Source organism: Arachis ipaensis, chromosome B4, assembly GCF_059453495.1.
Source record: "Arachis ipaensis isolate K30076 ecotype BB chromosome B4, ASM5945349v1, whole genome shotgun sequence".
NCBI classification, from domain to species: Eukaryota; Viridiplantae; Streptophyta; class Magnoliopsida; order Fabales; family Fabaceae; genus Arachis; species Arachis ipaensis.
Window position 1 is genome coordinate 87,198,437 of NC_142439.1, and position 15,562 is coordinate 87,213,998.

The 15,562-nt window shown below is 33.3% G+C and overlaps 1 long non-coding RNA gene and 1 pseudogene across 2 annotated transcripts; one reads left to right on the top strand and one right to left on the bottom strand.

Moving 5' to 3' along the window:
- Positions 1-10,074: 10,074 nt before the first annotated feature.
- LOC107636664 (putative protein phosphatase 2C 55 pseudogene) lies at positions 10,075-11,016 on the top strand (annotated as a pseudogene).
- A 209-nt stretch (positions 11,017-11,225) lies between these two features.
- Positions 11,226-15,327, bottom strand: LOC107637863 (uncharacterized). Of its 2 annotated transcripts, XR_002361274.2 has the most exons (5): positions 15,084-15,327; positions 14,600-14,833; positions 13,875-14,285; positions 11,508-13,757; positions 11,226-11,340 (listed from the first exon to the last, which is right to left on the bottom strand). It is a non-coding gene; the product is annotated as an uncharacterized LOC107637863 (long non-coding RNA). The 2 variants fall into 2 exon arrangements; XR_001619582.3 differs by having other exon boundaries at positions 11,326-11,340; positions 11,508-14,285.
- Positions 15,328-15,562: the final 235 nt, after the last annotated feature.

Genomic DNA, 15,562 nt, shown 5'->3' on the forward strand with positions numbered 1-15,562 from the left:
ATCAAACTCGAAATGTAATTCTTTTCTTAAAAAATCGAACTCAAAACATAATACTTTTCTTAATAAATAAAACTCAAAACATAATTATTTTCTTAAGTAAATCAAACTTAAAACATAATTTATTATTTTATTAATAAATCAAAATCAAATAATATAATTCTTAAATTCAAATTTTTTTAACACTACAGACAAAGTCTATAATTTTTATAAAAATGTCAGCAGTATCTCCTCTAAAATTTGGACTTTGTCACCCTTCTTGGCTCCTAACCAAACCATTTCTCAAACTCTTCTCAATAATTTCCAAAATCAAACCAATTCTAAATCTCAAATCAATTTCAAATATCAAACCAATTCCAACATCAAGTCATTTTCAACTCTCAAATCATTTTTAAATATCAAATCATTTTCAATATCAAATCATTTTTTTAAATCTCAAATCATTTCCAAATATCATATCATTTTCAATCCAACGTCCAAAACAAAGGAATCATCATAACTAAAATTTCATCAAGCATTCAATCTCAATAATCAGAAACAACCACAATCCAACCATTATCATAACAACTTCAAACCAAGCATAAAGTTCAACTAAAAAATTTTCATTGATTAATAAACCAACCAGACAAGTAATTACATGCATTCAAAGCAACTCAGTTCAATCCATAAGACTTACGAAATCATCAAAATATATTTTTTCTCATTAATATCAACATGTAATAATTCTTGAAAGTTAAAAGAGTTTAGGAAAAAGCTCCTACCTCGATTGTTAAAACTCAATAATTATTAAACATATCAAACTCCTTTTCTTTCGGCCCGCAACAGCGGCAGCTTAAATCGCAACACGCAATAACCAGAACCCAACCCTACGTTACCAAAACCTCAGAATCTCTAACCAAACATAACAGAATACTAATTTCAAAGGTTCCAGAATAAAATACACTTACTATAACAAAAGAGGAAGCGTGGAAACAGAGCAACAGTAACTCCCGTGGAAGTTCCTATTACCACGGCACCATTCCCGGCAGCTAGGCATGGTGACGGGATCTTAGGCAGCAATGGCAACTGGCGCGACGGCGGCAGAAGCTCAGCGAAGGAGTCTCCAGCTACGAGGATGGTCGGACTCCCTTCCAGCGGCAGTAGAAGCTCGTGACGGAGTTGGCAGCGGCAGAGTGTGACGGCTCCTCCAGCTCGTCTTCCTTCCTCCATCCGCGAAGCTCGACGGCGACGACAAAATCTCCAGCGACGGTAGCGAGGTGCGGCGGCACAAGCAATGCCTCCTTCTTCTTCGACGTGCACTCCCTTCTCCCTCTCTCTCTCTCTCTCTCTCTCTCTCTCTCTCTCTCTCTCTCTCTCTCTCTCTCTCTCTCTCTCTCTTCCTCTGGTGTGTGATGACGGCAGCGGCTACCATGGTGGCTTCAGCGACGGAACAGTGGTGAGTCAACGATGTAACATCCTACCATTAAAATCCTTATACTCGAGTCATAAGTCAATGATAATATGGTGGTACCACTTAAGGTGGAATTATAATACTTATATGATTAGAAGAATTTATTAAAATGAGAAGCTTGAAAGGAATAAAAGAAAAATCACGGGCGCAAACACACACGTATCAAAAAGTATCGCGTTTGGATATGCGGGGTAAAATAAAACTTAAAGGAGGAATAGAGTAAATACAAAATATATATAGTTATGTATAATAGCCATTAGTCACGACCTGCGAAGTTTAGGTCGGTTAGGGTTACAGAAATAAAAATAGTTGATAACAATTTTTTATCTCTACCAAACATACAACACAGTCTCTATAGGCAATTTTTCAAAATAAATATACATACATATACATTATTAAAGTTTTCCGAAATAAAGATAGAGAGAATCTAAACAAAATAAAACATAGAATTTAAGATAGCTTTACTGTCTTCTAGACGAACTCCAGCTCACCACGGGGGCACCAAGACTTGTATCTGAAAAATAATGGATATATACGGAATGAGAACTCCCGACCCATGGGTTCTCAGTACAGTAAAAATACTAAATAGATACAATATAAGGTATCAGAAATGTTCTAAGCAATCTTAAACTCCCATACATCAGTCGTTCCATCCTAGGTTCTCACTAATCTGTAATTAGGCAACTATCATAGGGGATTCTAATCTAATTTACTTTTATCAAAGTCTTCACAATCATTTACCTTGAAGTTTTTGCCATTCTCCAAACTCCAAACAGAACAGCCCTTCTTTTTTGACAGCTACCATGGAGGCTTCAGCGACAAAATGGCGGCGAATCAACGGTAACGGCGAGATGGACGATCGGGAACTTCAGCTACGGCGATGGAGTCCTTGACGATGGCACAATGGCGACGACGGTGGCAGTGACATCCACTGTGCCGTCTTCCTCTCCTTCTCCTTCTCCCATTCTTCTTCTCCCTCTCTGTAACACACTACCAAACAGAGTTTTACGTTTAAGCCATAAAACAGAGGTGGTGTAGTATTACGACCTCTAAAACAAGATATACATATATAGTAGTATTTGAAAAAGGTTTATAAAGAGGAGTCTTGACGGAAAGTTTAAGCAAAATCGTGAAAAGAAAAGCACAACACTCATATACGGAAATTAGAATAGGAATAAAAGTAAAGATATACACACACACACACACACACACACACACACATAGAGTAGAGTATCCAAAATAGAGAATATCAAGCTCTAGACTCGACTTACAAAGCCAAAGCCGGCCGGAGAATATCACATACATAAATATACAACCTACATATCCCAAAATACATAAGACATCCACTTAATTCTCCATAAAAGTCTCTAAGAGGGTCAGATTTAAAACATATGCGTGTATATATATATATACACACACACACACATAGAAAAATATCAAAATCCATCATCCTAACTTTGCTTATAGAAAAATCCAAACGCCTAGCGAGGTTCTTCTCAATCTGCATCTGAAAAATGATAGCATATGTATGGAATGAGAACCAAGAGTTCTCAGTATGGTAAAGGTGCCCACGTACATAAGATATAAGGTCCCGAGAAAACCAGAGGCAATCCTAGAACTCTGATACTCAGATTTAAAACTTAAAGTTAAAAATAAAACCAGAAACAAGGTAAAATATCTAAGGTACTTAGATTCTAATCCAACAATAACTCTACACCTCATCCTTACTCCTCTCCATCCCTCCAAAACTCTGGTAGAACAACCCTCGTCACTCCTCCGCCAGACAAGGGATCTCTCAGTTGCATAGACATATAATGCATAAAAAAATCACAGATAGAATACAGTTACAGCAAACAGAACATATAGCAGTTAAGCATAGATTATCAAGTAGGCAATCATAAGTAATGTAAACTCAAACAAAACAGACAAATGCATATGATGTATGCCTGTCCTATGACTGATGAGTCTCATCTGTCAGTTATATAGCCAAACCCGACATATCTGGTAGCTAACCCTAGACAGTCGCTCCGTGCGCACATCCTCATGGGTCTATGCATAGCTTTTACAATCAATCATCAAATTCAGCTCTTTGGGAGAATTTTCGGGGAGTTAAAGTGTCCAGCCACATCTTGTGACGTAGAGTCAATAGAATATCGAGTCTCAACTTGGAGCGAGTGGTGGCTAGCCACTACATCTACCTAGGAAAATTCGTGTCTTAGATAAATGGAAGTGCATAAGCCAAAAAATAATTCAATATCCATCATTCATAACATTATTATCATTTCCGCACTTCCTCAACCACAAATCATTACTTCAAAACTTTCTTCACCATCAAGATAACTCTTTCTCTAGGTTTACCCCTTTCCTTATGATTTAAAAACTAAAGTGGGTCTTTAGGGGGTAACTATAGAGGTTTGGAAGTTAGAAAATAGGTTGAAATCACAACAATTCCACTTTTCTCAAAAACAAGAATTCCGTGTATGGATGCCATATTTCACGTACGCGGAGGTTTCATTTGCCACTCTCGCGTACGCAACCCTTGTTTGCTTACGCGAGCCCCTTGGGCAGGAAAAACTTCTTGCGTCGCGTGGCACTGCCTGCGTATGCGAGCCTGCAAATTTTCCCATTCCGTCTATGCATGGACACTCCCACATACGCGGGATGTCTGGCCAGAGCCCAAGGTCTGCGTCGCGTGTGTGTTGGCGTACACATGCCCCTCAAAAATGTTAAAAAGCTGTTAAGTCCTGCAGAATTTACTTTTGCACACCAAACTTTCGACGCGCATAATTTTTTTGTTAAAATCATTTTTAGTTCGTTTTTCAAAAGGCGTAAACTTCACGGACCCAATTTTTTTTTGAAATAAGTTTGATAGAAATTGAGGGTCTGGAAGCCAAGTTATGGCCAACCAAAATTTGGTAAAAAAATTAAGTTTTTGCAAAGAAATGCCAAACCTCCATTTTACCTTCTTCCTTTTCAAAACCAATGATTTCACACTTTAAAACAACACTAAACATGCTTAATACCATTCTATGTCATTTTCATCACTTCCATACAAATCAATTACTCAATTATATTTAATTTTCTTCCACACAATCCAACAATCAAAACAACATGCATAACTCATGCTCATCAAACTATCGTCATCAAAATTCATTAATTTCATCAAACATCACAATCATCATTGTTTAATACATACTCATAATTAATTTTTAACATTTTCACCAAAGTCACTAAACTTTAATAAGACATCACAGTTCAACCTAACCTATGGTCAACTAGTCTAAGTTTTTATGTTACATTATATATTATCTACGAGAAAAACCAAAATCATACATTGGCCGATTTCTCCCTAAGCCCGAAATGCCACAAGTACCACCGTTCCACCAATGTTCTTAGCACCAAATGCTCTCCAAACAGGAACCCAGTCACCAAGATCCAAAATCAAGCTCCCAACATTATTAATGAACTCCAAATTAATATAATTCAATCTATTTCCACAACATATCACTATAATCAATATCAAAGATTACTAACTCACAATCTATAGGGGGTTTGAGGGTTCTTATCTTACCCATACATTAATTGAACAAAAACCAACGTTTCTCTCAAGCTAGTTTGATCCTAAACACCAAAACAAATCACAAATTATAATACCCAAATGTTAAATTTTGAAATTGGAGGAAGGAAAGACTGAGTGTGAGATTGATACTTTCTTACCAAATTATTTAGCGGGCTTTGTAGAGCTCGACGCGATAGTCGCGTGGCCACAAACGGTGCGGCGATCGGAGCTCCAGATTAGAAGATATGTCAATTTGAAATTAAATCAAGGGTTTGGAGCTTTCTTCTTCTCCCCTTTGTGTTTTAAGCGTTTTCATGTTATGGAGGAAGAAAGACTGGTTTTGGGGTTTTATATGTTGGACCATGGTCCCAATTTGGACCCAGTCCAACTGGGTCGGTCTGTTGACCCAATTTTGGACCAAATCTTTAAAATTAGTATCAAAATTCGTATTTTTAATATTTCTATCTCTCTGGATCAATAAAATTTAATTTTTTTTATTTTTTAATTAATAATTAATTTATTGACTAATTATTTACTAATTACGCAGGATTTACACTCTCTGTTTCTCCCTTTCTTCTCTTTTCTTTTTCTTTTTTGTCATGGGTGTGTGAGTGTGGCAAGGGGGGTGGGGAATAAGGTGGTGGCTAGTGTTTGGAGAGTGAGGGGTGAGTGTGTTGTGTGTTAAGGTTAGGGTAAAATTAGGTGTAAGGATAATTTTGTAATTTTTAATAAATTTAGGGTTAATATAGAAATTAAAAATTAATTTTAATCCAATAATAATTATTAACAAAAATACTATTATTTTTTAATAAATACTCTAATTCAAGAATTAGAAATAAGTAAACTAATTTTTTTTATTCATAAAATAAAGTTTAAAATCTAAATATTCAAATTAAAACATATATAAAATACTCATTATTTTTTAATTACTAAAATTTTAAATAATAAATAAAAAACATTCAATTAATATAAAAATCTCTAAAAATAAAATTTTAAATAAATATAATAAATTATGAATAACTTATTATTTAATTTTTAAAAATTTGGATCTTACCATTTCATTAAAAATAGCTTCAAAGAGTTATTTATTTGCATATTTTGGTTATCATAGCTGCAATATTTTTTTTCTAAACTAAATTAATATTTTGATTTTGTCTTTGACTCCATTGTTTAATTTTCCCCTCTAATGCTTTTTTGATGAAAAATTTTGATGCCAACAAAAAGGAATTTTCTTTTTATTTGAAATGCTTTGCCTAACTTGGTAAATCTTTAGCAGCAGTAACAATCCAGCTTTGTCATTTTGCTAAACTAAATTCTGGACTTTAATTTATTGTTGAAACTTGTTTACATTATTAATCTATATGCCAGCCTCAATTTTTTTTTTTTTTGTCCAAATAGCAACATCATAAGCAAGTTGTTTTTTGTCATCATCTAAAATATTATTATTTCCTAAACTCAACAAATATATAATTAATTCATTTATTCTAGTCAAATTGAATAATTAATGTAATTGATTAATTATAATTAATATGGTAAAATAAAATATTAAATAATTTAATACTTTTTAATTAAATTTAGTAAATAATAATTAATTATCATATTTAAACGAATTAAATAAAATAAATAAAAAATCTTTTAAAAATATGTCATGTCAATTATATTATTAATTAAAAAAATTAAAAAAATTAATTTTAATTATATATAATAGATGATAGATACCGACCCCTATTTAATACTTTTGATGTAATTAATTGCTTAAAATAAAATTGATAGCTTCCCGATAATTTACTTAGGGAAATATAATATTACTTTTGGTTAATTTAGTTTGCAAAAACATGATTATTTGAATTTTCGTTATGTAAAAATTAATTTAATATCATTAAATGGTCCAATAATAAAATATATTTTTTTAATAATTAATAAATAGTCTTTATTTAATGTTAGTTACAACATAATTCTTTATATATTATTTAATTATAAAATCTACTTCTATTTTATAAATTATTATTTTGTTATTCATCTATTATATTTATTAACAATTAAAAACAAAAACAATGAAATAGATCTTTTATTAATTGTGACTTTCATAAATATTTTGGCAATGCGAATTAATGAATTTTTTATCTTTGATTCGTTACATCTCTAAACGCTAAGAAATTCGTACTTTTTGGTCATTCAATCGATTGGACGTATAACACAATTGATTGAATGTCAAACAATAATATAGATTTTTTTTAAATTTAATTGATTAGGGATATAACACAAATCGATTGAATTGCGTTATATAATATGAATTTTTTTTTTATCCAATCGATTAGTAGTGTTATGACTGTTATTCAATCGATTAAATTTTGCACAATAATATTGTATTTTAACCCAATTAATTGGTTGCTGCTATTAGAATCAAGAGTAATGATTTACTGTTGAAGTGAGACTATTAATATAAGTACGAAGGAACATTGTTGGTTGGGCTAAAATAAATAATAATAATAATAATAATAATAATAATAATAATAATAATAATAATAATTTGAATTTTACAAGCTGAAAGGACTAGAAAAAGGAGTGGTGGCTGATGAGTTTCAATAAAGGCGTAATCTATTAAATCCACCGTTTTATTTTGTCATCTGTTTTGCCCAAGGTTCAGAAAACTGGACTGGTCATCAAACCGCTTTAGTTACTGATTTATTAGTTTATTGGTTTAATCAGTTTAACTGGTGGTTCAATCGAAAAAATCGTTTTAGAATAGAATAATAAGTAAATTATAAATACAAAACCTAAAATATAATTATAGTCTAATATAAATTTTAAAATATCTTTGAAATTTAAAACACTACATAAAATATCATCAACCAAATACATATGATCTTATCAAAATCCAAACTCAAAAGTTAAGTAGTAATAAAAGCATATCTAAATATTAAATCCCAACATAGCTAAAATTAATAAAACATATATGAAATTAAAAATAGCCGCAAGCCCACAACACAAGGAACATTAACAATGAAAATTAACATCATGGAAAATTAAAAATTAACCATGTTCTTAACCTAAATCAGAAGCCAAACACAATGAAAATTAACAGCATGTTCCTAACCACAACACAAGACCATATCAACAATTTCGCCTACAACATTTCTACCTACAGCATTCAGCCATTCAACAATATTGCAAAACAGAGTGAGTTTTCACTTTCCAGCATTAACAAAATAGAGTAACAAATTAACAATTACAAAGTAACAAATTAAAACAGAGTAACAAATTAACAATTACAGAGCAGCAAAAGTGCAAAACACTAAATTGAAGACCGAAGAAATTGAACAGAAATCGAAGTTCCCAGAAATTGAACAGAAATCGAAGTTCACAGAGGAAGTTCACAAATTGAACAGAAATCTAAGTTCACAGAGGAAGTTCACAGAAATTGAATTTTCTAGAAATTGAACAGAAATCGAAGTTCGCAGAGGAAGTTCACAAATTGAACAGAAATCTAAGTTCACAGAGGAAGTTCACACAGTATCAACTTCATGTTTCTTATACTAAACAACAAACAGATATTGAGACGAAGAACAAAAAAGATGAGCAGAGGACAACTCATTCACCTGGGGTCGATGGAGGGCTATTGGTGTTGAGGACCACGCGACGATGAAGACGATGAGAGGGCTACAGGCTATTGGTGTTGAGAAGATGAAGACGATGGAGATGGAGGGCTACTGGGCAGGGAACCAGGCAACGATGGTTGATGGAGGGCTACTGGGGCTGAGGACCAGGCGACGGCGGTGGCGCTGACGACCTGAGACCGCGGCAACGATGAAGGGCGACTGGGCGGCTAAGGTTCAGACTTCAGAGGGCGGCTAGGGTTCACTCACTGTGAGACTGAGATAGTGACATGAATCATGAATGAATGGGGTCGGGGGAAGAAGGGGGGTTCTCCACGAGCGGGGTCGGGTCGGGTTGCATTTTTTAATTTTTTTTAAAAACAATAAAAACGGCGTCGTTTAGCAGAACCGGCCGGTCACCGGTCCGGCCCAACCAACTGATTTTTGGCCGGTTCACCAGTTTTCTAGCAGTTTTTTCTATTGCAGTTTTTAAAGAAAGACCGGACAGTTTGCATCGTCGGTTCGCGGTTAAACCAGTCAAACCGACCGGTCTGGTCTGATTTTTAGAACCTTGGTTTTGCCACACTTGCCTTCTTGCTCATAGTACATGAAAGATGAAACTCATCAACTAAGCAAAATCAAAGGATAAAGAAAAGAATATGAGAATTTTAATTTGGTCAATACTTATAAGTATAAATTTCAATTAATATATAAATAAATTAAAATAAATTAAAAAATGAACTAAAATTATTTAATGACATCAAACAAATTAGAATTAATAAAGATGTTTATAAAATATTAATATTATTGATGATGACGATAAAAAAAAAAGAAGAAGAGAAAGAAAAAAAGAAAAAAAAAATAGAAAAAGAGGAGGCACATAATTTAAAAAATTATTATAATAATTTAATTAGAGTTAGTTAAATATTTTATTTGATATATGATTTTATTAAAAATAATAATTTATAAAATAACAGATATATTTTATAATTAAATAATATATAAAAAATTAATTTATAATTAAAATTAAATAAAAATTATTTAATAATTATTAAAAAATTTAAAAAAACATATTTTGTTATAAAACCATTTAATGATTTAAACGGACCGTGGAATCCTTTCCCTTGTTAGTTGTGGATGTTATTGAGTTTATTGTTAAAGACATTTTAAATTTTCTGTTATCTTACTGTCAACTACAAGATCAATATTTTCGAAATAAAGCTTGAAAATCACAGTAACAACTTATCATATCTTATATCTTTCTATGGAAGAACGCGTACAAGTTAAACTACAAAGAAAAAATTGTCCATTATTTTAGCCTAACAGAAAGAACCATCAACCACATCCAAATAATATAGAACTACCAAATAATCACCGCACTACGCACTCTCAGCCTTTGGCAAAAGCATTCAACAATAACAATCTTGAAGACACGCTGTAGAAGTTCTTGGAGGTTTAGAGGAGGTTGAAACATGGTTGCAAAAGGAATCTACTTCCCAAATATAGACCCCAAGAACCCATTGGGAGAGGAGGATCAATTAATTTATGATATATCACGGATCCTGAAGAAGAAGATCATTGCTGTTAGGGATAGAAGAAAAAAAGCCAAGATGATTATGAAAAATCGCTGCATTGATTCTGGAAAAGTAGAGAGTAAGAATAATAACGTGAACATGGTGGCGAGTGGATTCTACATCCCAAAATCAAACCCAGAGAAGCCATTAGGAGAGGATGCGCACTTTATATGTGAGGAAGAATCAACGATGGGCGTGGCCGACGGCGTTGGCGGTTGGGCCAAACACGGTATAGACGCCGGCGAGTACGCCCGGGAGCTCATGTTAAACGTGGAAAACGCCGTGAAAAACGAACCGGAAGGCTATGTTAACCTAAAAAGAGTTCTGGACGAGGCTTACTTGCAAACCAAGGCAAAGGGTTCCTCAACCGCGTCGATCGTCACCGTAGATAATGATCAAGTTTTTCATGGAATCAATGTGGGTGATAGTGGGTTTATGATATTCAGAAACAATAAACTATTGTATCGGTCGATGATTCAACAACATTGTTTCAATAGGCCCTATCAATTGGGGAATGCTAAGAGGAGTGACACTCCAAAATCGGCTCAAGAATATAGGCTTAAGGTTCAGGATGGGGACATAGTGATTCTTGGGAGTGATGGGCTTTGGGATAATGTGTTTGTTAGTGAGATTGAAAAGACTTTGATGCTTAGGAACATAGATGGGAAAGGGGATGTGCATGATTTGGCAAGTTTCATTGGCCAACTTGCTTTCTCATTTTCCATGGATGGGAAGACTTTTTGTCCGTTCACAGAAACAGCAAAGAATGCAGGACAAGAACGTGTTGGTGGAAAGGTTGATGATATTACAGTCCTTGTAGGTCGTATTGTTGTTCAGTGAGGTCAAATTTTTGTATCAACTTCTTTAGTCTATTAATTGTAAATAATTTTCATATTTTTTTCTGTGGCTTCCTTCTTTCCTTTTTTTTTATTTTCGTTTTTTATAAAAGAATAAATAAATTTCTAATCTTTTTAATAGAAAGACAAATACGTTATTGATTAACTAAAAATAAGAAGACATCACAGGCGTACACATGGAAGGAAGTTAAAAAATTAAAGGACATGTAGGTCCGTATCCACTTCCTCCACCTCCTCCAAGGCTCTAACACACCACCATTTTCAGTTCTTCATATTTTCCAGAACATTCTTCTTGTTCTTTTCAAACCTTCATTGACAATTAAACAATTAATACATGTCAGATTAAGAACTAAAACTATTTCAAGCATCAGATTTTGAAAAAAATAAAAATCAAAATATCACCAATTAATTTCAAGTGGTAACACTACAGGCTTTATGAGTGATATACTAAGGGACTCAATTTCGCCCACTTACTCATCTTCACTTCTCGCTCTACATCGCTGACTCCTCGTGCTTTTTTTCTGTTCCGTCAATTGTATGCTTTGCGATCAGTCTCTCGGTCAAGCCAAGTCTCCGATTCAGAAACATACAATAATACAAAAGAACCCAACAACTTAGATTAAAAGAAAAATGGCCTCTATATCTGCAAAGAAAGCCAATCTCTTAGATCACCATTCTATCAAGCACATCGTTGGCGAGTCCGATTGCGAGATACCCACTCTTCAACCCTAATCCCCTTTCAGTCTTCTCTAATTTCGACAATTTTTCTCTCTTAAAGTTGAAATTTTTTTAGTTCTACAAGAAGAAGCTCCCTAAGAACAAGGATTTCCTCATTGCCTGCATCTGATTATATACTTTTTTTATGTGAACAACAAAAACTATGCATGTATTTATTTGTTGAAACTACTATCAGGGAAAATTTGGCTTTGTTTGGGTTTTGGTTTTGATCTGCACAGCAAATTGACGCTGAAATATCTGCAGAAATTATTTCAATCCGAAAGTTTCTTCGGTTTTCCCTTTTGGATGATTTTGATGCTTTATTACATGAGAAAGGGAAATTTCTTTTTGTTGGTGTTTGTATTATATATATTTAATTCAATTCATTCACGTCAGTGCAGTTGTTTGATCTTTAATTTAACTCCTGTGCACGTATGTAGTCTTCAATGGATTGTAGCAGCTAAGCATATACCCAAGAATAAGAAAGTGCACTATAAAAATTAGACAGATACAGATACAACTTTTTAGGATTTAGAGATTAAAATCTCAAATATAGCAGCATATTCAAATGAATACAGGTTATTTGTATATAAAGTTTAATTACACAATATATTAACTGCTGGCAAGTTAAAATTTTATGTAAAAAATATATTTTTTTACATAAAAAAAATATACATTCACCAAGTTGCTAACTTTTCTACTATGGTGGGAGTCGAAACTTAGATTTGGTACTATCTCTCAATTATACTAATCTTAGAAATTCGCAATGCCATGCTATCATCCTTTCCAAAACCACTTTGCCACACACCGATTATATATATAAAAAAAAAACAACAAAGACCAACATATATAAAGATTTTCAAAGAGATTATAGCTCTACCATCATCAGCTGAACTTGGTTTGTCTTATAGAACCTTCGAATATAAGAATGATCACATTCTAATTAAGAACTAAGAAATATGGCAACAAATTTTAAAGACTACATCCTGCAACATCTATCCAAGATATAGCACAAAAATTTGATGAGTCCAAATCAAGACAATTGATCTAATGAATTAAGAACACAAATAGCAAATTCCAAAAGTATCAATAATCCAATACTATCTAAGGCCTTATCAATGATCATCTTCAATCACCAAACAATAGTTTTTTGTATACATCAAGTGTAATAAGAAAAAATATACTATTTTACACAAAAAAGAGAAGAAAATGGTGAGAAAGTAAAATAAAATGTTGCAACCGATCTTTTAGAATACAACATTCCACAGTCTTCAAAGCTTCTTTCAACAAAAGACCCATCTTTCTTCCAACAGAATATCCTCAACCACACACATAAGAAAAAGTCATTCTTCTTTTCTTTGGCCTTTAAGGAAAAACAACAATAACAACATGCACCAACAAAAGATAAGATATTGATGGATATTGAACATACATAATGGCATTCAAACACACAGAGGAGTAGTAAATAGAATTAACATTGTGCTAAAGGAAGCATGCAACTTTGTCATGATACCTTCCTCTTCAATAGAGATTTTTCTCCGTTTGACATCACCTCTCAAAATAGTTGATCTATCTCAATCTGCAACCTTTCACATATCTTATCAACCTTTAGGAGGTAGACATATAAAACACAAAACATACATGCTTAACCTTAGAATTGTTATTAGACTTCCACAACTGACCCAAATCAAGACACTTAGGTAGTTTGCAACACAATCCCTAAAAAAAACCATAACGTTGAGCTAACAACGTCAAGCCTAAGTGAGTTCCATCTCAAGAAAAATTAAAATTTGACATATATATTCACCCAAGTGGTAAGTCTCAAAATGAACTGCTATTCACTGTAAACCAAACTCGATTCTTGCATCAGATCATGAAAGCATAAGGTTAAGTTGCAAAACATGTAAAAACACAAGACAATTAAAACACAAGACAATTGAATATTGAAAAAAACATCTTTCTAGAAAAATTTTGTGCCATACCATCGTCATTTCATGTTACAGTCAGCTGCAAAGCATAAAAAAAGAAAGATAAACATGAATAATCAAAACGTTCCAACATTAACTCATGATAAACAAAAAAAAAATGCATCTAGTATGGGTAAGACATGGTTAAATGATGTACCTGTTAATGGGAGATGCAGAGAAAATACCGAGACACATTCTCAGCACCACATTTCCGGTAACTTTTGCCGAAAAAAAATTGTCCCATTTGAAAGCTTTCATTAATTAAGCATCAACAGACAATGCAGACACTATTCACTACAAACACAAATAAAGAAAAAATGCATTGAACAGCAAATACTAAGATTCCACGAGAGAGGAACTCGGCCTGATACACTGGATTATTTGTTGAAAAAGCTGGCTATACGACTTAAATATCAAATCAAGATATGCAATCCATCCAAAACCAATGAGCATAGCAAACATCACGACACTTTTTAACCGGTAACATTTAGCTCTTCTGGATGTAACTGAATCCTAGAAGCAAATAATAGGTACAAAAAGTACTACACAGTTGAAGAATCTTCAGTGCCTGCAAAAAATCAGTGGCTTGACTTAATATATCAACTTTATTAAATATAAATCTTATACCAAATATTCTTTTCTCATAAATCAAAAATCTCAATCTACTGAAAACATCCCTGGGTATAGGGCCCAAGTATACAATTTTTATTATCTAGTCATATTGCAATCAATCATCAAATTTCAAGGTATCATAACACTCCCTTTTAATCACTGGAATAAACTTGAAATACAGACATAAATTGCTCATAATTAAATCAGAGAAAATCAACAACCACCAATATTATTTCTTCATATAGAGAGAGATAGAGAGAATGGGCATACCTTTGATGACACATAAAATCAAAACTCCTGTATCAACACATTGAGACACAAATCAATAACTTAATTCCATGAGATAAAAATTTGGATGAAGAAATGAAGGGAATAGGTAAGGAGGGTTTATCTGGAAACTTTTCTGAAGGCAGTGTAGGCTCCGAGCAAATTGGATTGATGGTAACTCTGGAGGCAGCAGAATAGTCTTCGATTATAGAGTGCGTGGCTCACAAAAGTTTGAATCTTTTTGAAACACAAAACAGAGAAAACCCAATCATAAAAAAGGGAAGGAATATCACAACCACTTGCAACAATCCAAGCACACATCATGAAACCAAAAAAGTATTGAAACAACACGAAACGTTCACATCAAATAGTCAAAAGAAAATGTTCCCAGAACTGCAAACACAACATAACACAATGCCAAAACCATTTTATATATATAATGAGTGAATTCTCCTTACTGGAAATGAAATTGAAGGTAGCATGTTACCTTTATTGGATTTGCCACTTGGCATGGGGTAGCCATGGAAATGACATTGAAGCGTCTTCTATGTCGGGGAGAAACAGTTGCAACAGGAGAAAGATATTAGTTTCGGAGTTTATCGAGAATTTGATGGAAACAGAAAAGTTAGAACATCGTGAAGGAGACGGGAAGATGGGTGAAGCCATTGGCAGAGTTGAAGATGATATCCCAATAGCTTGAGAGAGGCAGAGAACTACAATCACATAAAAAAATTCACCAGCAACAGTTAGACTTAGGGTGTTCGCGGTGCGGTTTGGTTCGGTTTTAAGGGAAAATGTCATCCGATTCGAACGTTTAATTTATGTGCGGTGCGGTTTGAATTGGATAATTTTTTTTTGAAAATCCGATCCGATCCGATCCGATTACAAGCGGTTTGGATCGGTTTGGATTTACGGTTTTTTAAATTAAAAAAATTAAATACATATAACAAGTCTCAACATCAAATT